Source organism: Anomalospiza imberbis, chromosome 1 (genome assembly GCF_031753505.1).
Source record: "Anomalospiza imberbis isolate Cuckoo-Finch-1a 21T00152 chromosome 1, ASM3175350v1, whole genome shotgun sequence".
Classification (NCBI taxonomy): Eukaryota; Metazoa; Chordata; class Aves; order Passeriformes; family Viduidae; genus Anomalospiza; species Anomalospiza imberbis.
Window position 1 is genome coordinate 54,995,583 of NC_089681.1, and position 24,892 is coordinate 55,020,474.

Sequence of the window (24,892 nt, forward strand, 5' to 3'; positions counted from 1 at the left end):
AAATAATTTTAAAAAACTGTTGGGAAACTAGTAAATGCTTTCCTATAATCTAGTTTTATAGAATAATAAAAAAAAAAACCAACAAAATTTTCATTACTGGTTATCCAGAAGACTTCAAACATCCATTTAAGATTAAGACCTCTTTACTTGGAGATGGTCCACAGTTATCTACCATCAGAACATGATGTCTGTCTTGTTTATGGAGTGTCTCGTGTTCAGTAGGACCCTTAAGTGTGATATTAGAACTGGATAAAACAAGGTTTTTTCTCTATAAGAGGTAGGCTACTCTTCTGAGGAGTAGGGAGTTGGATTCAATGTTCCTTTTGGGTCCTTTCCAACCTGATATATCCTGTGATTCTAGGAAGATGTTATACTTTTTATAACTTGCAAGGTGAATAACTCAAACCAGCTTATGTTTTGTTTGTTCATTTCTAATGGAGCTAATGGAGAGGACATAGAAAGATGAATTCAAGCCTTTTCTGATGGAATTTTACTATAAATCTACTATTTTACATGTTAATTCATTAAAAAAACTACCAGAGCTGATATTTGAAACCTAGGTAATAAGAAGCACAGCCCTTCTTTTCTCACAAAAATCATAGCAGAAAAGATAAACCAAAAGTTTCACCATTAGTTATCATCTAATAATCACTTGCCAGAATAAGTCAAGTTGACCATACAGTTGCAAATACAAAAAATGAATTTACACAGATGTCAACAGTTTACCCATCCATCCTATACAAATTATGTTACTATGTTACCAGGTTGCTAGGATTAATTTACAAGCCAATTTATGGCTGTGTTTGGTCCTTGCCAACACATGGTATTACTATGATGAGCCACCCGAATTATCAAAAGGAGTCTATGAATATTCATTTTTCAGAATTTGACAAGCAACTAATGGATTTTAAAAGGCCATTGTCCCACTAAAAGGGACTTGAGCCGAGTAAAACAGTCACCAAGTTGAGAAGTTTGTATTTTATTTAGTACAAGCTGTGGCATAACTTGTTTATAGCAACCAAACATTTTAGTTTCAGGTAACACATAAAGGAAAACTCCATGCCCTATGCTCAGCTTAACCTAACGAAAAAACATCTTAACATAGTAGATATTCCATATTACTTATTTACTGGTGTATACTTTACCTCTTTGGAACTATTCAGGAAAACATGGTTTAGGATCTGTGGCGGCACAAGTATATATAGGACTTTGAGAGAGTTGCATTTTAGAGAGCATATTTTTACCTAGGGGCATTGACTTAATGAAACTATTTATTTCAGAGTCAATATTCCTTGCCTTTAAGGTTTCATAGGAATACACAGATCCCTGCAAATAATTAACATCAGTGAGCCCTGAGGAAAGAAGCAAAACTATCTAGAATCTCCTTGCCACTAAATCACTTCATGACTTTTGACAGTGACAACTTCCTTAGAGAAATTACGTTTCAGGATACTTGTTTTATGTATTTGTTTCACATTCAAAATGACATTCATTCTACTTTTGCTGCAAAGGAACCTACACTTCCTGAGCATGCTGTTCAAAATACATGCCAACCAAAATAGAACTTTATTAAGTTCTTTCATCTAGCCTTCCTCCCAGCTATTCACCTTTAAACAGATGACTTTTAAATGCTCTGTAATTAATGTTAAGCTGGTCTAGTTAAAGCGGAAGAGATCCTGACATGATCGATATCAAAACACTCTATTCTCCAAAGCTGAACCAAATGACCTGTGAAAAGTACTTGCTATTTTTATAGCCTTACACCTTCATATCTGAAGACAGTGAGCAGAAAGTATAACCTGGATCTGAAATGAAATGGCCTGTCCGTCAATATCCAAAACTAAGATTCCCAACCTGAGTAGTTATTACAAGTAAAGCAGAAATACAACTCAACAGATGAATCACTCTCAGATGATAATGATAAAATGCAGGGATTGGAAGGAATGCATGTAATGCATTAAAATAAAATTATTTTAAATTAACTTCTACATCAATCTCTTACTCATGCTTACTAGATCACTATACTGCAGAGCTTACTGAGGTATGGGATCATAAGATATAATAACCTCATATAATAACCTCATTATATCATAAGATATAATTACCTCATTGCATATTACTAGAGTTACTGCTAAAAGTGTTTTCCAAGTTGTTTCTCTCTTTTTCCCACCCATTATGTACTCTGAGTGCATTTACTCTCTCAAGGAAAACCTGAGCTATATGCCTTTACATGCAGAAAGAATTTTTTTATTCACCAGGGTGGATAACCAGGATAATTGTGCATGCAAAGGTTAAGGCTTGTATAAAAACAGGGCAGCAAATCTCATCTGAGATATTCTGGGGCAGGTCACCTTCCAAGGGTAGAAATAACTCTCCTTTCTCCCTCAGTACACAGAGAGTCAAGGTTTCCCTTTTCTAATAAATGAGAAACACATCTGCCTGAACACAAGGTTTTTTTTACTGATTTGTTGTAGAAAATCACAATAATGGTCATTAAGCTGACTCTCACAGAGAAAAGTAAATCTGTAATTCTTTGTTCTGTATGTGCAGTGCAGCAGTCTTACACTGTCCTGATAACAGTAGTCTGGCACAAAACCAGCCTGGTTTCCCTCTGGGCTTACAGTCAAACATTTTGTGCAGGCTAACAATAGAAAATGATTTCATAGGCACAGGGTCTGCCCTGAGCTCACCCAGAGGCTTAAAGTACTTCACGCAAGCTCCCTCTTCCACTCTGTCCTTTCCCCCTTGTGCCCTTCATTGACATCCAGAACACAAACCATCCTGACTAAATTTGATATTTATGTGAAGTTTTCTCTTGCCTGAAACTGACAGATTTTCAGTGCTTTTCCATCCCTCACTGAAACCTCAGTATGAATAATTGGAATTATGAGACCCAACATAACACATCATGAAGTTGTATAGTAGAATAAAAATTTGGTAGCTTCCTCAAAATAATTTTCTGTGTACAAAAGTATACTTCTTTTAAATGAGGTTTAGCCTCTGGATTGCAGCTGTAGATTGTAGTGTTGGTGTTGGGTACCATGAATAACCCTCCTAAACTTCAGCTCTCACCTGACAACACCGATACATGGGTGCAATGGTGAGTCACACAGGTCCCACTTCTCAGATATGACTGGGAGTTGTCACTGAAAGAGATTGTCTTTCCTCACTTCAAGAAAAGTAAAATGAAAAGTGGGATTTTCCAGCTATTAAAGCCCTAGCCAAGGATTCAGGCACTCATTCTTCTAAATGTGACACTTGCTAGAAACTGACTCGTTTGTGTGTCTCAGAAGTGTTCTTCACTGGCCCCCTAAATCTAGGAGCTGTGTATTGCCTGGTTGAAGTCATGGAGCTAGGGAAATCTTCTTATGGATATCTTTGGGATCCAGGGAGCCACTCATTATATGCAGCAGGTTCATACTTTGAAAGAAAAATAAGAATCCTTTTCCATCATGGTCCCTTACAAATTCATTTTTCTGTTTTAATATCATTCTTCAGAATGGGGGAAGTAGTGCACAATGTATATATTATACTGTCAGGGGTGAAGTGAAAATCTCAAATGCCTAAATACAGGGCAATGCAAATGTTTTTGAGATTGGCTGTCAGATCCAATGAGAACCTAATAAAGGTTTTCATCAAAGCTTTTAGTTGTTTGAGGGTTGTTTCCATCCTTCAGGTGGGTTAAGTTTGCTTTTGTTTTAAATTTGCCAATCCCAAGAATGCTGGATGTCTTAGATGTATGACAGCTTCTCCTTTAAGGAACAGTTTTAGCCTCCCAAAGTAGTTGTGGTTTTAGCCCATAAGGGTATAACCTTTACAATAGTATTTCAGAGATAGTATTTTCTTCCCTATTTTTAGGTCTATATAAAAAAGAGGTATTTAGCTAGGAGTTGTGTCCCAATGTTTGACAGCTAGATGTTTCCGACCTGGTTTGGTGACAAAGACTGAAACCATGATTAGCTGTCTTAACTGTGTTTCTAACACAGATTTGAGTTTAGTCTTAATAAATAGGTGTGTTTTATCTCCTCAGGTTTGTAGAAAAAACTTGTAGTGCCTAGCTGAAGACTTTTTGTACTCTCCCTTTCTCTTTTTCTTTTTATTTAATTTAGAAAAAGATTAAATGTAAACTTCAATGGCACATTAACTTTTTCTTTGTAAGTTTTAATTTTAGCATGTTTTTGATATTCTTTCTTCTAATTTTCAGTATTTATTTAGCTTAATCTCCATAAGAAGCTCATAATTTCAAGGGCAGAAATGGGTGAAATGGTGTTTATATTTTGTTTTGCATCCCACTATTTTTCCTCTGATTTTAATTATCCAGCATGTTTTTTGCATATTCATATGGCCTTTTACACAGCACCAGTACAGTAATTCAAACACATTTGTAATAAGTACCACAGCATTTTCAGTAGCTCATGCTATTTATAGTCACTGTTGATGCAAATTCTTTGGAACTACTGTGAAACAAAATGTTCTTATGTTTGCGGGTTTTTTCCAAGCATTACTTGAAATGATGTCGATTTTCCACTCAAACTGGAACATCTAAATGTGCTTTCAGATAGGATGTCCATTTCCTTCACTCACATTGCAACTATCAAGAGGCATCAGTACTGGAGACATAAATTAGAAGGCAAAAACTCTGCTAGTTTGCTTTGTGGACTAAGAAACACTTTGTAAAATTGTAGAATCACACTTGTGGTACATCTTAGAGGAGAGAAGATTCCAAGGAAAGTGAAAAATTAGAGATAAGAGATATATGTTGGTGGTTTTTAAGATCATATAATACATAGGGTGAAAAAAAGAATGCATATTGTTTTAATTACTTTTACAATTAGAATATAAATTTTCTTAGAATGTGTAGAATCTCTAAGTTTTGTTCAAGTTAGACTGAGGTCTCAGGTGTGAATGGTACAAACTCAGCACAAAGAAAAAAAAATGTCACGGATATAATGGAGCACCCTTGCTTGAACACTGCAGAATTGCTGTGAGAGCTTTTGTCAACATTGAATCCCATAAGTCATGAGTTTTCTGGTTCTGTTTATGGACATTCTCTGCCTCTGCCTGAGGTACATTAGATATGAGCTTCCCCTAGTATTCTGATAATCCTTTGGCACCAAAGTGCCCAGAATGACTGGGTCTTGGAAATAAAGATTGCCTTCCCTAGACACCTCCAGCAGCTCTGGTTGAAGATTAAATTCTTCCTTTATAATAAATGTTTTAGAGGATTTGTGACAGGTGTGAATATTACACATATGGGCATTTTGCTCATACCTGAAAGCAAATTGCTGTCAGACTATATGTCAGACTACATTAGAAGAACCAGACAAATCCAATAAACAACAAAACACTCTTCCCTGACTTAATGGTCTCATTGCTCTGAAGTGTTCTGGGACACTTCTGAGAGTGTACTCTTATGTATCCTCTGCATTTCGTGGATTCTCTAAATTAAAATGTCTTCTGTACTTCATAGAATCATACAATCACACAATATTAAGTGGTTGAAATGAACCTTAAAGATCATGTAGTCTTAATCCCTTGCCGTGGGCAAGGACATCTCCCACTAGACTGGCTTGCTCAAGGCTTTCTCCAGCCTGGCTTTGGACAGGGTTAGGCATTCACAGCTTCCCTGGGTGACCTGTTCTAGTGTCTAAATACCCTTACAGTGAAAAATTTGTTGTTAATATCTAACCTATATGTTCCCTTTTTAATTTGTACACATTACTCCTTGTCCCATCGCTACAGTTCCTGATGAAAAGCCCCTTTCCATCTTTGCTGTAGTCTCCTTCAGACACTGCAAAGTTGCTGTGAGGTCTCCACACAAACTTCTCTTCTCCAAGGTTGAACAGCCCCATCTTTCTCAGCCTGTGATTGTAGGGGAGATTCTCTTATAAACTTTGGGGTCCTCCTCCTGACTTTCTCCAGCAGTTCCATCTCCTTAGGTTGGAGACACCAGAACTGGACATAGTACTCCATGTGGGGTCTCACAAGTGCAGAGGGGAAGAATCACCTCCTTCAACCTGCTTGCCATGTTCCTTTGGATGTAACTCAGGATTTCATTGGCTTTTTGGGCTATGAGTACATTCTGACAGATCATGGTGAGTTTTTCATCAACCATCACACTCAAATCTTTTCAAATCGTTCACTACAGAACTGTTCTCAATCACCTCCTTGCCCATTTTTCTCTTGCCCATTTTTCTCCTATAATTAAACCAATCATTCTACCTCTTCTCTGCCTTTAGAGGATAATTTCCCAAATGCAAGAAATCAATAATTTTCTTTTCTTTTTAAAGCATTCTCTGTGAATTTGTAGATTTGACCTATTTTTTCTCATTTCCCCAGTAATGTGTTTCTGCCATAATGTGTCCTACAAATTTTCACTGCTCAAGTTCTAGTCTCACAAAAGTTACATTCCCTCTGAGACAGACGTTGTAATAATTCCTTTGAGAGCACACGGACTCTAGGCCATCACAGCTGCATAATGAGAACACAGGTCAGATGATCTCTTTGTTCCTAATTCCATAAAGATTTGTTTGGAAGTTCTTTACCAACAGGAACTTCCACACTTTCTGAAACATTCAATGATACAATAGGAAAAACATAAATGAATGGAACTTCACAGCCTATATCCAATCTAATAAACTGTGCTGACAATACTGCTTTTCTTTGCTTTGCAGGGGAAGCTGAGGGTTCTCTTAGATATTTGAGTTGCATGGAATTCAATCTCTCAAAATATGGCATCGGGGCATATTTCTAGCTCATTTCTAGCCATCCAAAGCACAAACTATGTAGCTAGATTTTTTTATTGTTGTTTTTAAAAGCATTTCAATTTATTTGCACTTATCACATAATGCACTAGCCAGAGGAGGAAAGTTCGTGCTAGAAATCAGTTTTAGTTTTCACACTTACAATAACTAAACACTGAAATCCTTTCATCAATATGCTGTTGGGCTCTGCCTCTGTGAGTCTTTAACATTAGACTAAGAACCTGCCTAAAAAAAATATTTGTAGCTCCACCAGATCTTATCTATGTTCATATACTGAAAAATGTAAAGCCTTAAGATAGATACAAGAACTAGGGGATAAAACTTGTCACCTGAAAAGGTTAAATTAGGTGACCGAAATGTCTATCCCTGTGGCTGGAAATTGATTAAAGAATTAGGATGCCTTGTCATCTCCTTTCAACCTGGTCAGTCTTACCTTTGAAGAGGAAGAAAAGAGACTGCAGAAGATTCACTCCACACCATAAAAAGAATCCTTTATTTGGAGTCAATCTGAGCTATTGAGATTGACCTTAGAGGAGCTTTTTCAGCAAGAGTGAATAACTGCAATGCTAAGATAACATTACTGAAAACATGGTATCTATAATTAGGAACATTTTAAATTCATCCAGCTTTCTTCTCCTTATTGATTTTTAACTAGTAACATTTTGAGTTGTATACATTTATTTTAGTCCTCCCTGACTTCCATAGGTATCAATTTTTAAGTTCCTGAACAGATATTTCTTGTCTTGGGAGAACTTCAACATCACAATCTTCTTTGTGTGTGTGTGTGTTCATTTGTGCCTAACAGAGGTTTCATGCAACACTAATTTAAAATTAAATTCCTTTCTAAAGTAGAAATTGTGTATAAAATAAAAAAAACATTTTAAAAGGAAGATTTTCCTTAGTTCTTCTACCAATGTTCTTTTTGGTCCATGAGGTATTGTTTTTTTTCTCTACATGATGGATAAAGGACCTCAGAAAGATTCTAAGCAACCACTTAGATGCAGCAGACCTTTAGGGACTCAGACACCCCTAAACTTGAGGAAAGCAATTGTTAATGTGAACATTGCCCTTCAGGACAGTAAAATAAAAACACTTGGAAAATAGAATAAAATCACAGAAACATAGATTTGTTCTGTTTAGAAAAGACTTGAAGGCCACTGAGTCCAGCCATTAACCTAACACTGCCAAGCCCACCATTAAACCATGTCCCCAGCTGTTACTTCTACACATATTTTAAATGCCTATGGGGATTGGCCTTGGCACATCAATACAGTCTGTTCAAATCCCTCTGCAAGCCTTCCCACATTCCATCTCAGCTCCATCAGGGAGGTCAGCACTCCCACATGGTTTGATGTAATCTGCAAATTGTCTGAGGATGTACTCAGTCCTTCATCCTGATTTGAGATACAAGATGTTACACAGGACCAGCTTCAACACTGAGTTGGGAAATACACTTGTGATCAGCCACCAGCTGAATATAACTCCATTCACCACCACTCTCTGGGTGTGGCCAAAGAGCCATGTTTTTAATTAGTAAAATGTTTTACCCATGCTGTTTAGAGAGCAAAACGTGGTTGGTTGGAAATCCAGTCCTTGATAATTGTCTATCATTCAGCTCCTGCTGCTTCAATTCAAAATTCAAACCCCTCAGCTCAAATAATGACAAAAGTATATTAGAACAATATTGTATGTTCTTGTACTTAAAGGAAAATATAAGATATCCCAATGCTGATTTGGTATTATTATCAATATTATCAATATTAATAATTATTTAAAAATATTTGGTATTATTAACAATATTTGGTATTATTATCAATATTATCAAATAATGACAAAAGTATATTAGAACAATACTGTATGTTCATGTACTTAAAGGAAAATATAAGATATCCCAATGCTGATTTGGTATTATTATCAATATTAAAAAAGTGGAATGGAAAAACAAGAGAGTAGCAGATGAAGTTACAACAATGTCAAAGGAGAATGCAAATCTCTTTCTTATATTACTAATTTAATTTGTATTCAGGATTTAGAATTTACTGATGAATATTTTTGTCACATCATCCATCATAGCCTGGCACTAGAGAAAAGAAAAAAATATAAAAATTAAAACCCTGCTTGCAACTGTAAACTAAAGAGCATGAACAACATCCATCAAGACAGACAGATAGAAGATAAAGCGATTGCCAAAGCCAAGTGATCTATGCTGATTTTCTTTTAAACATTTTTTAAAACACTGTAAATACAGATCCACATTTCTTTGGTAAATATTTGTTGTTATTTCTTTTGTCATGGCCTGGAAACTGTGAACAGTGATAAATTAGTTTTAGAGGTCTGTAATTTTACTCTTGCTTTTAAAAATACATTTACATCTTCTACTGAAGTGCTGTTTTTTGTCTCTGATTAGCAGGGATTCATCCTATGCCAGCTGTTAAGTAAGATGCTCTTTTCTTTTCATTGCTGAGAGAGTCACAGAACAAGGCGTAGGCCAATAGTGGAGGACAGATACTGCACAAGGGGCGTGCTACAAATTTAGCTGCTGTCAGCAGAAGTGTTTTCATTTATTCAGTAGGCTTTAGATTAAGCTAGAGATCAACTCCTTTGTACCCTCAAACCAGAAATATTTGAGCTTTAACTTACACAGAAATACATGCACTTTCTTCTTAAGAGGTGTTCTGAATGCCAGCCTATTTCCAAACTGGAGCTAATGCAATTGTACCCTCAGATCGGACAGTATCAAAACATACACAAGAATGACTTGCTTTTTAGATGAAATTGCAGGGTATAACATTCCTGATAGCAGTGTTACTGGGTCTTAGACAGGAAGTGCAAGGATGGTGTAAGAGTGTAAAAACTGTGCTATGACACATAACACACAATTGTTTCCTTTGTTTTCTCCTAACAAAGGAAAACCAAATGTGCTCAAAACAAAATTGAAAGGGTCTTACTGAGAGGCAACTCAAGTAGCTCTACCCAGCAATTGCACCAACAAGCTACAGATAGCTCAGAAAGAGGAGCTCTTTTGACTACAGACAACAGAAGAGAGAAATGTGTTTGTGGAACTATACAATTAAAGCAGAGATGAAAAAATATTAGGAGGGAGTATAGAAGTCAAAGAAACTATCATGAGCATAGCCCATGCTCATGATAATGAAAAGTAGAGGGACTATGTGAAAATAAAAAAGAAGACACTTGATAGGAAATTATATTCATTGTCATCTAGAGCAATGTAATGCACCTAGCAGGGAGGAAAGAAAATCCATACAAATTAATAGATTTAGAATTTGTTTTAATCTAAGAGGAATAAGACCTATGTATCAACACAGGCAGGATATTGAACTTGGTTTCTCAATGCAAATAAGTGCCCAGAAAAGCTAACAATTTTTTTATTTAATTATGAGAGCATAGAGAATAATATGAGAAAGTGTGTTGGCAAAAGCTGACACTCATTTTCAGGACAAGACTGATTTGTACTACATTATCCAAGTTCTGTGTCACCAAAGCTCTATTCAATCCTATGCTACCACAGAGTACAGATAGACAGCGGGCTGCATCAGATTTTGTTTGCAGCAAAAGGGTTCATCTCTCAGCAAAAACATGGTGGTTGCTGCCATAATATTCTCTGTAAGAGACTCCTGTCTCTGCAGCTGTTTGCTCTACAAGGTCAAAAATAATCTCTTCAGCTTCTTCATAGACTACAAAATATGGGCTCTGGGAGAAACTTTTAGATCCCTGCTTCACCACTGAGTCCTCAGGGCTGTGCTAGGATGAATAGTCATGTCTTAACTTCATTTAACTTTGGGCATCTGATTTAGAAGTTGACAGGCTCTTAGATTCTTTGCTGAATGTTGAATCATTCTTCAAAAAAATTGTTAACACATTTGAAGGCAAAATTTAATTTTCAGTCTTTTAAGGTATGTTTATAAATTCTGACCATAATCTTGGTTTTTATGTGGCAATACCACATCAAATTTACCTGCTATCCCTTCCAAACTATCATATCCTCGTGGTGCAGTTATGCAGAAACCTGACATGGCTTAAGAGCTTTCTACCTTCAAATGGGAAAGAGCAATATCACACTCCTTCACTTCTGCTGCCTCACCATTTCGTACTGTACAACCCTTCCCAACCTTGAGCCACCAAAACATTGTCTGTGTGGTAAATCAATTCAAAAAACTAAATCGGGCTGAAAGAAACCCCAACAACAAACCACAAAACACAAACCCCCCAGCAAAAACAATACAGTATTTTTGTATTGTTATGACAAGTAGAATAGGTGTATCCACCCCTTGCTTTCACAGACTCTTATGTGCATTTGCTTTCAAAAACAGATGTGTCACAGTGGACACAAGAGAAGTGAGATTGCTGCACAGAGATGAATGCAAATATGAAGTGGGAATGAAGGAGCTGGAGAAGAGAGAGGAATGATTGGTTCAGGAAGAAGATGGAGATACCTCAACCCCTTGAAGCAGCTATGTTGTCTCATTAAGCTATATCCAAAGAAGGGATTAAATCTTATTTTATGTCATGTCTATTTTCTCCCACTTTCAGTTTTAAATGTGCGGTAATTTTGATTAAATTACCACATAAGTAACACATCATAATTACTATGTAAGTTCCCATTTCCCAATTTTCAAGGCACTTATCTACCTACAGAAGGAAGTCTGAATAGTGCTTATGCTTAGTCACTAATTCAAAACAGAAGTTAAATATAAATAACTCCACTGCTTCCTGGAATGGAAGGCATTTGCTGGTTTTCTTGAAAACAGAGCTTTATTTTATTTGTGCTGCTGGAGTTAGAGGAACTACACTGCAGTAAAAGATTCCTAACCCAGCAAGACTGACACAGAGAGAAATCTGTATCAAACATATTCATATACTAATAAAATAATATAAATATTCTAATTTTCTCTGCCTAAACATGCTTCCGTTCTCCATGTAAGATTTGCTTTTTTCATATCTCTTCAGAATCTAAAACATAAACAGTAAAAATTTCCAAGTGCCTCTTTACCTGCTGACATGTTAACTTAAGCTCTAGCTTTCATTTAGATCTAACTTCATTCATATTCAAAGCAGGAGAGTTCTCCCTAGAGCTAATAAGCACCTTAAGTTTTAGCTAGCCTGCCAGTGTGTTATTCTGGGTTCAAAGTCAAGAGCTCAGTTGTTATGGGCTGACATTGTGAATACTGAGCAGCGACTTTGCAAAGGAGTTTGCCTAAATGCTGAAAACCTGAGTTAACATCAGTGTGGAAACAAACCAAGAACTTGGATAAAGAGCTGACCTCGAGATCACCCTAAACTCTACCAGGGCCTCAGCAGGGCATTGCAGTAGTCAAAAAACAGTAAAGAATTTCCCCAAAATTCCTTCAAACAGAACTAAGTCTAACCCTGGAAGGAAATTATATTTCCAAATGCCTTTAATTCTCAGTCTCTTTGATGAAGTTCCCAAAGAATTATAGTGCTAATGATAAATTTCCTGATGGATGCTTGCCTCCCAGAAAAAGAGTTGCTACAGGTATTGCAGTGATTTTTACAGATGCTATGGAAGAGATACTGAACTTCAAAAGTGTAAGTGTATCTCTTGATTTGAATTAGATAAGCATCCATGAACTATAGATTAAAATATTTGCCATATTAGAGCCAAATGGAATTTTCAGTCAAATAAAACTAAGTTTTTGTAAAAAGTTGTGAAAGAATTTCAAAAGACTAGGCAATGAGTTCCTATACTGCATAAAACTAGTAAACTCTTGCATATTCTCCTCACAGAGAGAGAAAAATCTGTGTATGATGGGAAAGAGAAATCAACGAGTTCAATATTTTTTTTTCTGATTTGATTATGTAGCTAAAAAGGTAGATCTATGGCAATATAGCTAAGAAAATATGTCCTCCTTAAAACATTATGTGTATTTGATCAAAACATAAAATGTACCTGCATAGAGAACATTCTTCAAATTTCAAGATTTGAATCAAAAGCTTTTCAGTTTGAGGAAGAAACTGATCACTGTTGGTGACAAATTTTGAATCTGAAGAATATTCTGTAGCATTAAGAATCTAGGAGTAAATAGAAAATTAGAGCAGGGCTTCTATAAAAAGAATAATAAAGCGACAGAACAAGGTTCAAAGTTCAAGAATAGAGTATAAATGAGTTCAAGAGATTCCTAGGGTATAATTGTTTCTCAACAAGGAAGAAATTGATGGATATGATGAAAAAGTGAGAAGTTGAATTCTGGGAACAAGATAAACCTATGGGAAAAAAATACACATGCTGAGTTGCTTGGGCGCTTTGTAGTTCAAACGTGTTTCATGTTCGCTAACCTCTGATAGAATTCTTTATCAGTTTTATTTGATTGTACTTCAGGGTGCACTGTAGCACACTTTTGCCAGAGCTGCCCATTGCTTCAGCAAGAGCTGTTAGCTAGAAAGTGCAATGCTGTCTAATTATTTCTTTTGAAATATGAAGCCCTATTGTATTGTGTATTATTTTTAAATACAATTCAAGCCTTTGAGAAAGCCACAAATGGCCAAGTTTTCTGAGGCAGTCCTAGGTTTTTGTATGCTATTTTAGGGAATGTGCTCTCTTTTCTATGGGAAGATCAATGTGACTTGGTTGTCATTTTGTCAGTCAGGCTGCCCAGGATTTTGCAATTGTTACATGTTTGTTCAAGTTGTATCATCACTCTGGTAAATACTGTTGCACAGTCCATTTTCACCATCTGAGTTGTTGTGACAGTTACTGTTTGAAGACAAACTTGCAGGTTTGCCCAAAGATTTGGCAACCGGGGTTGATAATAATAAAAGAAAAATTGGTGACAATCCTTTCTTGCTGCCCATGAAGAATAGGTGAGTGCTGGAAGTGTATACATGATAGGTTCTTTCTCTTCTCACTTTCTTCACTTTTTGAAAGACAAGTATGGTTCATCTGACTTCTTTCAGTAGGATCCAGCAGTTTAACCTGACACTGACTCTTTACACTGACACTCTTTTTACTGACAGGAGCCAAGGGAAGCTCAAAACATGTAACAAATTACAAAGTTAGTCTTAATGTATAATGCTGAAAAACACAGGTTTGCTTTTGCTTTTTGAAATAATCTTTGTTTCCTAAGTATACTTTCGTGTTGTTTTCATCTGGAACAGCATCAGACCCATAAGAATGCCACTTGCCTCTAATTATATAGCCTGTATTGTCTGATTTCAATTGATGTGTATTCTGTGAGTGTATTCAGATATGCTTAAACTTAGAGACTTCTTGTTCTTTTCAATTACAGAATTAAGAGAGGCCACAGCTAAAATCAGGAGAGAAATTTGGCAAAGGACAAAAGGGAACATTGTTTGCCTCTATCTCTACTCTTTCATTCAATTTCTGCTGCTTTATCTATATCCTAGTCTATGCTCAGTCATTATGTTACATGAAAAAAAATGAATATCTGAGCCTGGGAAAGTCAAAGCTTGGATTTTGTTTGTTGCTTTGTTGCTTTTGTTGTTGACCCCAAGATTTATAAATCATCCCACCCTTTGGAATCTTTTCAGTCTGGTTATCATATGAACTTCCTTTCCTGAAAATAACTTTTTAATGTATTTTGTGAAGTCTCACTTGAAACAGAGAAGAAAACACTCCTCTCATACTAAATTTGTATTCACTCCATACTGAGCACTGTGGCTGGGATCCAGCAAAGCATTTAAGGTTAGCTTATCTTTAAGCATAATCCCATTGAAGTTAGTGGCATGATCTGTGTACTTAAATTTAAACACATAGCTGAGTGCTTTGCTGGATCACAGCCAGAATACTCAGTACCTTACAGGATTGAACACTCTCTTTTCCTTGACACTGGCCTAAGGCAATATATACAGACCCATGTGACTATATGTTCCTTATTGTATAGAGGTTAAACACAGTGTTATTCTCAGAGTCTTTCATATTCCATTCAATAGAAGATATTCTCCAGTTTCTTAAAAATCTTGCCAGTTGTATTGAAAGTGGAAACATTACAATTCCAAAAGAGTCTTACCTAGACTGTCACTTTCCTTTCTTTTTTTTGATCATGCTGAATTTTATAGCTCAGGAGATTCAGGTCAAGTTGGTGTTCTGAATGAAGGTAATTTGTTAACACACGTTTAAATCCCTGCAATGTTCTGCTGACAAAGGCTAACTTAATACGCAACAGATTCAACACCTCTCTGGTGGTGGTATGTGTTTTAAATGAAAGTGCTTTTACCAGTTTGGACTAACTTGAGTCATTTGGGACTGATTGAATGTCAAGTGCTTCAGGCAGCTGAAGTTAAATGTTTCTATACGAGTTTGTTTAAGGCTGGTTTGGATAGTAAAACCTACAGTTCCTATTGAAATGGGGGGATATCTTGAACATTTGTACATAATAAAATGAGAAACACTGTTTCCATCAGATTAAACCATGTATATAAATAAAATTATACTGTTAGTGAAAATATTTTTTTTCATTGGCTGCATCTCAGCATATTTAAAGGTGGGAATAAATTTGGACTCAAACATGGATTCACTTGAAAGGTGTTTTGCTTCTCGTCCTTGCTAGTGTTTTCTTTTTTTTTCCTCCCACTCTTAAGCACCCTTGTACAATTCAAAGACCATGTTCCTTATCTGAATATCAGCCAATCAGACTTTGTATCTGTACAGACTAATGATACATTCCAAGTATTATTTGCTTGATTATAAAGCCTGGTTTGATGGGATACAATCACTTTTTTGTTCTCAATGACCCACTGAATGATGACATTACTCAGAATTCCATTTAGATGATGCAAATGACCTAATCAACTTGTCTTCTGCCATGGCACTAACTGAACTCAAATGTCAAAGAAAACTTAGTAAACAAAATCTTCCTTTTATGTAACTGAAATTATGCTATGGGAAACTTATGGATATTAGCTATAGAAATTGTTTTGTTTCTTTCATTTGCATGACATAGGTGTGCAGGTCCATACTCTTTAATACACTCAGGATTTTGTTTCTAAGCAAAGAAAGAAAAAACACAGAACAAATAGTAAAATTACATTACATAAAACCTGCAACATGGTCATTTTTTTTCACTTTTAATAACAAACTATAAACTATGTCTTAATTCAAATTTTGCACCAAGTTCTCAATGAAGTAAATATTCCTCTTCTGCATTTTCAAGTACTGATCATAGTTGCTCTGTTTCCTCTGTTTCTTTCTTTACCAATAAAAAAAGCCTGAATCATGCAAGCCATGAAATATCATAAGTATTGTACTGGTAGAATAACCACAGTAGCTCAAGGTTACTTGTATCAAATACTGTGATATGGGTCACACAGAAACATCAACATTAAACTGTATATCTTGGTAGTAGTCTAGTTTCAACAGCACTGAGATTTCTGGGAAACAGCTGTTTGTTTTTGCTTTGGTGGCCTACATAGCTGAGTTTGCTATTTTAGCTGCTTTATCTAATGTTCAAGGTTTCTAGAGAAAAATAGATTAATAATATTTATGTGACCTGCTCTCATGTCTTGGCTGCAACACATGCTTCCACAAAATTTCCACCTAAAAAGATGAGCATAGCTTTCTAGATTGCCTCAGACACTCACAGGAGATTTTCCATAAGCAAATGTTTGAAAGTCCAATCCAGTCCTTGCTTGAACATTAATTTGGCAACATCAGGGCAAAAATCTTGCTAGGTAATGTAAAAATGCTGCCAACTAGTTTTCAACTATTTCACTTCTTTCTCAAAATCATACTCAGTTAACTGTAAAACAATATTTGATTGTTTTGAGGGAGTTCTTATGCTGAAGAAATGTTAATTACTATCTTTCCACAAGAGTGAGAATTGAAAGTTGCTATCAATGTTAACAGTGGTTCATTACAAGTGATCCCACCTTCCAGGTTGTCTGTTCTTTTGATTTCAGGCAGATTTACATGTGCCAGAGGCCATAATGATCTTTCCGTAATAAGATAATGTTCCTGAGGTATTACATGTCTTCCTTTAAAATGAAGATCAAGACTGAAGTTTGATGGTCTGCAATAAAAATTATACACTACATTCCTTGAGAGAAATCAAGAGTACTTGATCCATTACATTTAAAGCGTGGGTATGATAGATAATTTTCATCTTTTTTTCTGGACATTAAGCATACACATATCAGCATCTGTAACAAATGTTGTAGATTGGTGATGAAAACATTCACTGTTAGTCTGTGGCTCAGTGATGCAGCTCTCTCTTTATGTCAGTGAAAATAAGAAAGATTATTCTTAGGTAACCAGTGTCTGCCAACAGAGAGATTCATATAGATATCACATGATCAAGTAGACCAAAATATATTAATCTAACATCGAGAAAAACAACAACAACAATTCAAGCAACATTTGAATTTTTTGAACCACCTCAATGAACCACTTAGGGACTAGTGTGAAGTTCTGATTTCTAAGTTCACCACAGTTAAGGATTTTCTTCAAGAATTAAGATCACAGAAATTATAGGAATTAAATTGTGAATATAGGTAACCCAAATAAAATTTAAAGTAGAACTATATTAACTGTGACTTTTTTTTACACCTCAGTTATGATGTTTAAACTCCATTTTTCATATAGTTATAACAATGAAATAAACACTGAAAGATGAATAGACTGATGCATTATTTTGTTTTAAAATCTATCTCCAAAAAGGTATATGAAAAATATTTTTTATGCTGTGGAATTAATCTATAATTTTAGAAGTTGTGTATTCACTTAAGCACTATTGTATTTGTACCTTTGATTTGACATATATTCCATTTACAGTTTTCCATCCAGTTTATTAGCTTCTACTTATGGTCAGCAACCCAAATTCATAAAGCATATTTTATTTTTATGTATAAGTATGTTTATAAACACAAACATAAGAAATAACATTTATCTTTAGTATAAAATGTCACACAGATACATTCTGAAAAACACAAAGCATGATAAAATCTTTTTAATACAATTAACTTAAAATACATTGTACAATTTAAAGATTAACATCAGCTTCACAATTATTTATTTCATCTGTGGTCTTCAAATATATTTTTATTTTTTCTTCCCCCTTTTTTTCTTTTTTTCTCTCAATTTTATTTGAAATAGGAGTAATTAAATGTAAAATCCCAGTGAGTCTACCACAACATTCGTGGGAATGAGATAATAAATGTCCTACAACAGCCAAGGCAAGTCATCAAAATTGTTTTACTGCTGCTTGATGTTTTTTGCCATAAAGATTATTATGCTTCACACACAAAAAGCTCTGTTGACTATCAATCTTACATGTATCAAATCTTTTCTTCACCTTTTTCTTCTTCTATAATACTCCTTGCCTTCAATTGAATATTGTCTGATTCTTTGGTATCAAGATTTCAAAAAAAGCAGTAAAATTTTAGAGCCTTGAGCTCAAAAAGAAAAAATGAAAGTTAGTTTTATATTCACAGGAAATTATAGTTGGATTTTAAACATCTTTATTTATCATGAGTGTTTGGACTCCATCTGTCACCACTTTTGGTTATTCATTTCATATTTGCAAATTATAAGGTGGGGACACTGAGTGTAATCTTTTCCTTATTGAAACAATCAAATATAAGTATCCTTAAGACTATTCTTTTCCCTGGATTTGGTAAGTAAGTGGTGTGTGACAAATTAAATCATGATGAGACAAATTGTCCATTCGATATAACAGAGACCATACAAATTAAGAGCTCCTCTGAAATCTAGACTCTAAGAAAAGTCACAGTCAGAGTCTGCTTTATTCATTATCGAGGTGTGCTCTGGATATTCCAAACCTTGACATCACACTTTTTTTGTTTAGCCTAAGGATTTTGCTTTTGTGTTTTCTGAATAACATCATTAATTTTATGAAAAAAAACCCCTCAAATCCTATGTTGATTATATCTATTTTGCTTGTAGCTTAATGAGAGATGCTTAGATAACATTGTTAGCTCAAAAATTAAAATCTGAAAGAATTAAACAAGTTCGGAGGAATAGATGTACCTTTCTTTCCCCTACAACATCACAAGTCCAAACACTATTTCTGTGTGTGAGTAAGGCTGATAAAACTAAAGAATATGAGCACATACCCCCATATATAGACACATATATAGACTCAGTGTTTAGAAAAACAAACAAAACCTATGTTCCCTAAGCATTACTTCATAGAACGCAATGAAAGTGTTGTATGGATTTCAATAAAGCAGTATGTATTTCAATAAAGAAGATAATTCAAGCAATTTGGCCTGCTAGTTACCTGGTATCAGATGCTTTGTTCTATAACAACAAAATCTTTCAGGTCTTCTGTTTTTTCAGGTTTTTTTTGTTTGGATCTCTCACATCCCTTCCATGGGTCTATGCATTTAGAATGAACTAGTAAGGTTTGAATAAGTTACATACCAGGAAATGGAATATGCAAACTTTCTTTCCAAGAAGAACACCACTTCTAATAGAGAAATATGATTCTACAGTAATCTTCAACTGATGACTGAAAGTAGAGTTAAATGCTTCAAACTGCTTCAGTTAAGATTTATTGTCATTGTCTAAAAGGTAAGTCATCATTTGTTATTTTGTTTAAATGTGGAAAGATATAATTGCAAAAGGCCTATAGTCTATGTTTGTTTAAACACCTTTTCATTTCTCTGTTGTAGCACAGAAGCAGGGTATAGCTGTGGAAAAATGGAGGAAGGGTAATATTTTACTAGAAATGTTTTGGCAGACTTGAAGAAAAGGACTTTATAGCTCTGTTTTGCTTTATTTTTCTGTATGAGTGTTTCCATTTCTTAAATATAACTTTAATCAAGAGAGTTGTCATTAATGCTTTAATCAAAATCCCCAACAAGAGCTTCTCCTTGTTATATTCCTCTGATATGGATGTACTCATGAACGTTTGTAAATGTAGCCAATTATACTAAAGAAATACCAGGCTTCACTCTACTTACTTCTACTATCAGGAAGTGATCTTCAGTGTCCCAGATAGGTTACTGCACAGCCGAATAACAGCCACAGCCAAACTTAATGAAAGACAGTCTTATTTTACCTAAGAGTTTTCCTCTTCTCTCATCTCACTTGGTTATCTTCAGTTATACTCAAACAAATATGTTGCAAAAGTATAAGATCTGATTTGCAATATATCACTTAAATAACTGTAAAACTTCACCTATAAAGTTTGTAAAAATTTAATATTTAAATTATTGTGTATATTTGGCATACTTCAGTATCTCCTTTAGAGCTGTGCTGGTGTATTAATTCTGGATTTGCATATAAGAAAGTCTTGAAAAAATTGATTTGTAATCAAACAAAAAAGCAAAACACAAGAAAATCATGCATACTCAAATCTTCATAATGGGCTTAATTTTTCAAGTACACTGGAGACAAAAGTAACACATCTCCAATCTATTCTAATTCTTGGCATGAAGGCTTCTTTATTTGTGGATCATTGATCTGACAGACTGAAAAGGCAATGACTTCTATTTCTTTTGGTTTCTTACATCAGTCTATTGTGAGGAAAATAGACAAAGCATTCAAATTTGCGTGCACTGGCATCAGATTGAACTCTTCTGCTAATGTCTGTGTTTGTCTTCTCAAGGAAGACTGGGATTATATCCCATCCACTGTGTGCACTGTTGTTGATGAGCTGTTGATAAAAGCACTTGTAGAAGTAGTTGTACAATTTTTCTATACTGTAATATACTGAAGTTTCTAGGTAAATAAGCTATACAGCTGAGACATCTTGTTCTTTAACAAATTAATAAAGGGGAATGTGGGTATTTCTTTACACTTCTGAAGAGACACAAGGAATGAATTTTTGTGGCCAGTATTTGTCTCATAAACAAGTCAATTTAGTCATCCAATGCAAGACTAATCATGGGTAAGCAGGTAGCGTGAAGAAAAACACTTTTTCAAACTCGGTTTGCTTCCATGGGACAGATAACTATGGGTTCTGGATACAGAAGACAACTGTTAGACTGTGAAACATAAGTTTCATTGATTATTCTGTTAGATTTGTAATTTCATAGCACAGTCCATAGGAGAATATCCAAATAACCTTTCCCACCCCATGCTGTCTGCATACAAAGATTTCATCCTTCACACCGGCCATAAAACTTTCACTCGTTGTTTTATTTTTTTAGGATATCATAAACAATTATGGTGGTGATGTAGGCTTTGTACCACCATTGTGGAAGAAAAAGAGTTAAATGCATCCCAAACTTAAAAAAATCTGCAAACTTCTAGCTATGTGGGATGCAAGGATAAAAATGTGATTCCACTGTAAGGAAAAGAAAGACAAGACATGGATAATGATTACTCTTCCCAGCTTCCTTCATGTTCTTTTTCTGGGGAAAAGAGGAGGTTTTACTCCCTTCTTTTACATTTTAAAACATGACCCTTCTTGCAGCAGGCCAGGTTAGGAGTGGCAATTGGACCCAGCTGTCTATCTTGTCATGACCCAAACTCAAAATTCAAAGTGCCTTTGTTTAGTCAGCCTTACTACTACTGAAGGGAAAGATGGGAATGGGTAAACACCTGAGTCACTTCTCAATCTTAGCATGCACTAGAGAACCAAAAATTATTATAAAACTAGTGTGACATTTTGCATGGAGGCCTAGAATTGTTGATAGAACTAAACTGAAAAATCGTACTCCTATTTGTGGCTTCTCAGGAGTGAAAGAAACTTAATTAGTCATTCAGTACCATAGTCTGCTTTTATATCACACTTTCCATTGATCAAATGGATCTATGATTAATCAGGTTAATTGATTTTGTTGCTTAAATCCAGACTACTTTAGCCATGGAATAATTTTAAGCTCTAGAACTAATTTTGAGGGGATGAATAGGGCTAAAAGAATACATTATCTTCTGATGATTAATATTGTTCTTCCACTGACCAGCCAAATTACTTTCTGGTCAGTTTGTACCTATTTAATCTTGTTTTGAACTGAATATGGTGATAATGATCAAGGGAGGCATGACATGACTTGTAAAATTTTCTGTGTTCATATTATGAAGTAGATCTGAGAAATAAAGTCTATGAAAATAAATGGGAAAATTTTTGCTTAATTTATTCACTTTTCTATTTCTAGATGTAAACTATTAAAAATATATATATGTAGTTTCTCTGGCCTTTAAGATTTCTGAATTCAATGAAAATAAAAATGAAGTATAAAAGATAATAACTTGTTAATCTCCAGCATTTTTTATCTCATCAATTAATAATTATTTTTTAAATTTGTATACTTTTTTCCTAATACAAAAAAAACCTTCCAAAATGGAAAGTCATTTCAATCAAATAACTGCAAATTTGGACAAGCAACTTAAACTTTAAAATCTTTATACTTTAATAAATCAAAATAATATTTTAATAAATAATATTTTTTAAATAACAAATAATACTTTAAAAAATAATACTTTAATAAACCAAGTCTATTTTCCTTTCCTGTATAAGAAAAAGCAATTTGTGAATACTTACATTTCTTCACTTATTCATAATGCTTTTAATTTTTTTTTTCAAAAATAAAATTTCATTAGAACATTCCTCCATATATGTCACCAATTGCCAAAAGACACAATTTTTAAAGAAGAAAACATTTTAGCATCAATAGCCAATTAAAACAAGCAATTTTTGATAGTTTTGAAATCTGTATGTCCTCATGGCTGCTGGATCATACCATTTCAAGTGGATCTACAATCACCTACACTGAGGTAAGATTAAAATGTCCTCAGTGTCCTCCACTGACATCCCTGAATCAGTGTCAGTGAGTCACACTTTAATACTCAGCACTGTTTGGTTCTGAACCTAAGAGCTGAGTGGAAAAAAGTCTATGGTTTCTTTTAAAAACTGCCCTATTATTGCTGGAAGTAGATCAGAGTTTGGTATAACATATTGCAAATTCTTTGATTTCTGCGTTCAAACACCAGTGTTTCTGAGAAAATTATGCCTATTCTATTAAATATGTGCCACACCGTAGTCACCATAGACTGTAATTTTTATACTTCCCTATAAATAGGATCTGACATAATACAGAGCCAAAACTCAAAGTGTTCCTTGTCTTCTATATCTTACACAAGCTACTGAGCTTATAGGTCAGGATTTGAAGGTGGTTTCAAATCAGATATTGAAGAATAGATAGAGCCAATATTCATAATTGAAAGATAATGACTGAGGCATTCATCTGTGAAGTTTATGCGTGTTTTCAATTAGTTGCAAATGTTCTTTACACAGTTTAATATATGAGACAGGTTAGACTGGTGCCATGCTTTAACCCCAGCTTGGAATGAAGCTCCACACAGCCACGTACTCCCTTCCCACCAGTGGGACTTGGAAGTGAAACAGAGGGGTGAAAGCTAGAAAACTCAAGGGTTGAAATGAAGACAGTTTAATGGGAAAGCCAAAGCCAAGCACACAAGCAAAGTAAAACAAGGAATTAATTCACTGCTTCCCATGGGCAGGCAGGTGTTCAGTAATCCTCATGAGAGCAGGGTGCCATCATATGTAATGGTGACTTGGGAAGACAAATGCCATCACTCCAAACCTCACCTCCTTCCTCCTTATTCACACACTTTATATACAGAACATGATGCCATATGGTCTGGAATATCCCTTTGGTCAGTTGGGGTCACCTGTCCTGGCTGTGCCTCCTCCCAGCCTCTCAAGCACCCCCAGCATCCTCACCAGTGTGTCAGTACAAAAAGCAGAAAGGACTTTGGCTCTGTGCAATCCCTGCTCAGCAATAACAAAAAAATCTCTGTATTATCAACTCCCTTTTCACCACACATCCGAAACACTAACCCATACCAGCTACCATGAAGAAAATTAACTCAACTTCAGCCAAAACCAGGAAATCTAGAAAAAAACTGTACAACATTTCAAACAATAGAGATGTTCTTTAGTACAACTGAGACATTTTGAAACTGGGAAAAAAAAACATGAAAAATCAAAATTAAAGGAGGAAAACTAGGAGCTGGCTATCCATTTTGGGGAAGTAAGAGTAAGGCATATTGAATCACAGAGCCCCTTTTAAGTTTGAACACTGCTTTCTCAGAAGAGCAGAACACCTTTTCAAGACCTCCTTTAGATGCTCTTGATCACATCTATACCTATATAAACCCATCCTAGGAACAAAGAAATAAAGGTTTTGCTGTCATGACCAAGATTCTGTCTTGAAACAGAGCACGCAAACAAGTCCCAAGTTTAAGAGAGACGGAAGACAGATGTGCAAAGGAAAAATAAATGCTGTACCTGCTCTCTTCATTTAATGAGTTGCCTCTTTCTGTGAAGGAATTCCTCCCAGATACCCTTTTCTCTGTTTGGCTGTTCTCAGCATTCACACGTGTTGTACATCATTTATCAGTACCAGCTCTGGGAGATAACCAGCATCTGAGAGATGTGTAGTATGTTTTGGATGAAAGCTGTCCCTGTTGCTTTTAACAATGCCAATTGTTCTACATCCCCAGTGTTATGCAGTTGTCTTCTGTGGCTAGAAACAGCATTCCCAGCTGCAGTGGGAAAGGGTTTTGAATAAATATTAGGCAGAGAGCAAACATGCTATATGTAAGTTTTGTATGAATGGTATTTTAAACTGTGATTACAGTAGATTTAAAATTTGTATGCATGTCTAAATTAGGGGCCTATTTTCTTAATTGTCAGAAAGTAAAAACCATTACTGTCCTATGTTTTTTAGTCAATAAAAAGAGTCCGACATTTCTGATTGAAGATATTGGATTCAGACTTGAGATCCCAGACCCTGGAGGCTCTCACATCCCTGACAGCAATTCTATCCACTCTACATTTTAGTATAAACAATTTTTTCCTTCAAAAATATCTGCAGAATTTTGTGTCAAAGCATGATAGGTCCTCTGGTACAAACCACCATATCTGCATCATTCGGTCCAGTCCTCAAAAGTGTTGGGCATGAGGAAACTTTCTGATGCATGGAGAAGTCTGACTCATCTCTCACCATGGTGTCCAAGCAAGCCGTCTGTGGCTGCTGTGACAGCAAAAAAACAGCTGGGATCTATAAGAAGGAGATTGCCTCAGGATGTCTGTGTTTCCTCTTTAGAAGTCACATTGATCCAAATTTAAGAAGATGGAATAATTTCTCAATATCTATTCTAACCTTGACAAGGAGAGTTTCTGGAGGTATCCTCCAGA

At 35.3% G+C, this 24,892-nt stretch overlaps 1 protein-coding gene across 1 annotated transcript in view; it reads right to left on the reverse strand.

Moving 5' to 3' along the window:
• Nucleotides 1-24,129, reverse strand: part of LOC137475653 (cadherin-19-like) — a 111,236-nt gene extending 87,107 nt beyond the window's left edge. The window contains exon 1 of the mRNA XM_068193190.1: nucleotides 23,981-24,129. The gene's annotated coding sequence lies outside the window, so the exon portion shown is untranslated. The remainder of the gene's footprint in view (nucleotides 1-23,980) is intronic.
• Between the last annotated feature and the right edge of the window lie 763 nt (nucleotides 24,130-24,892).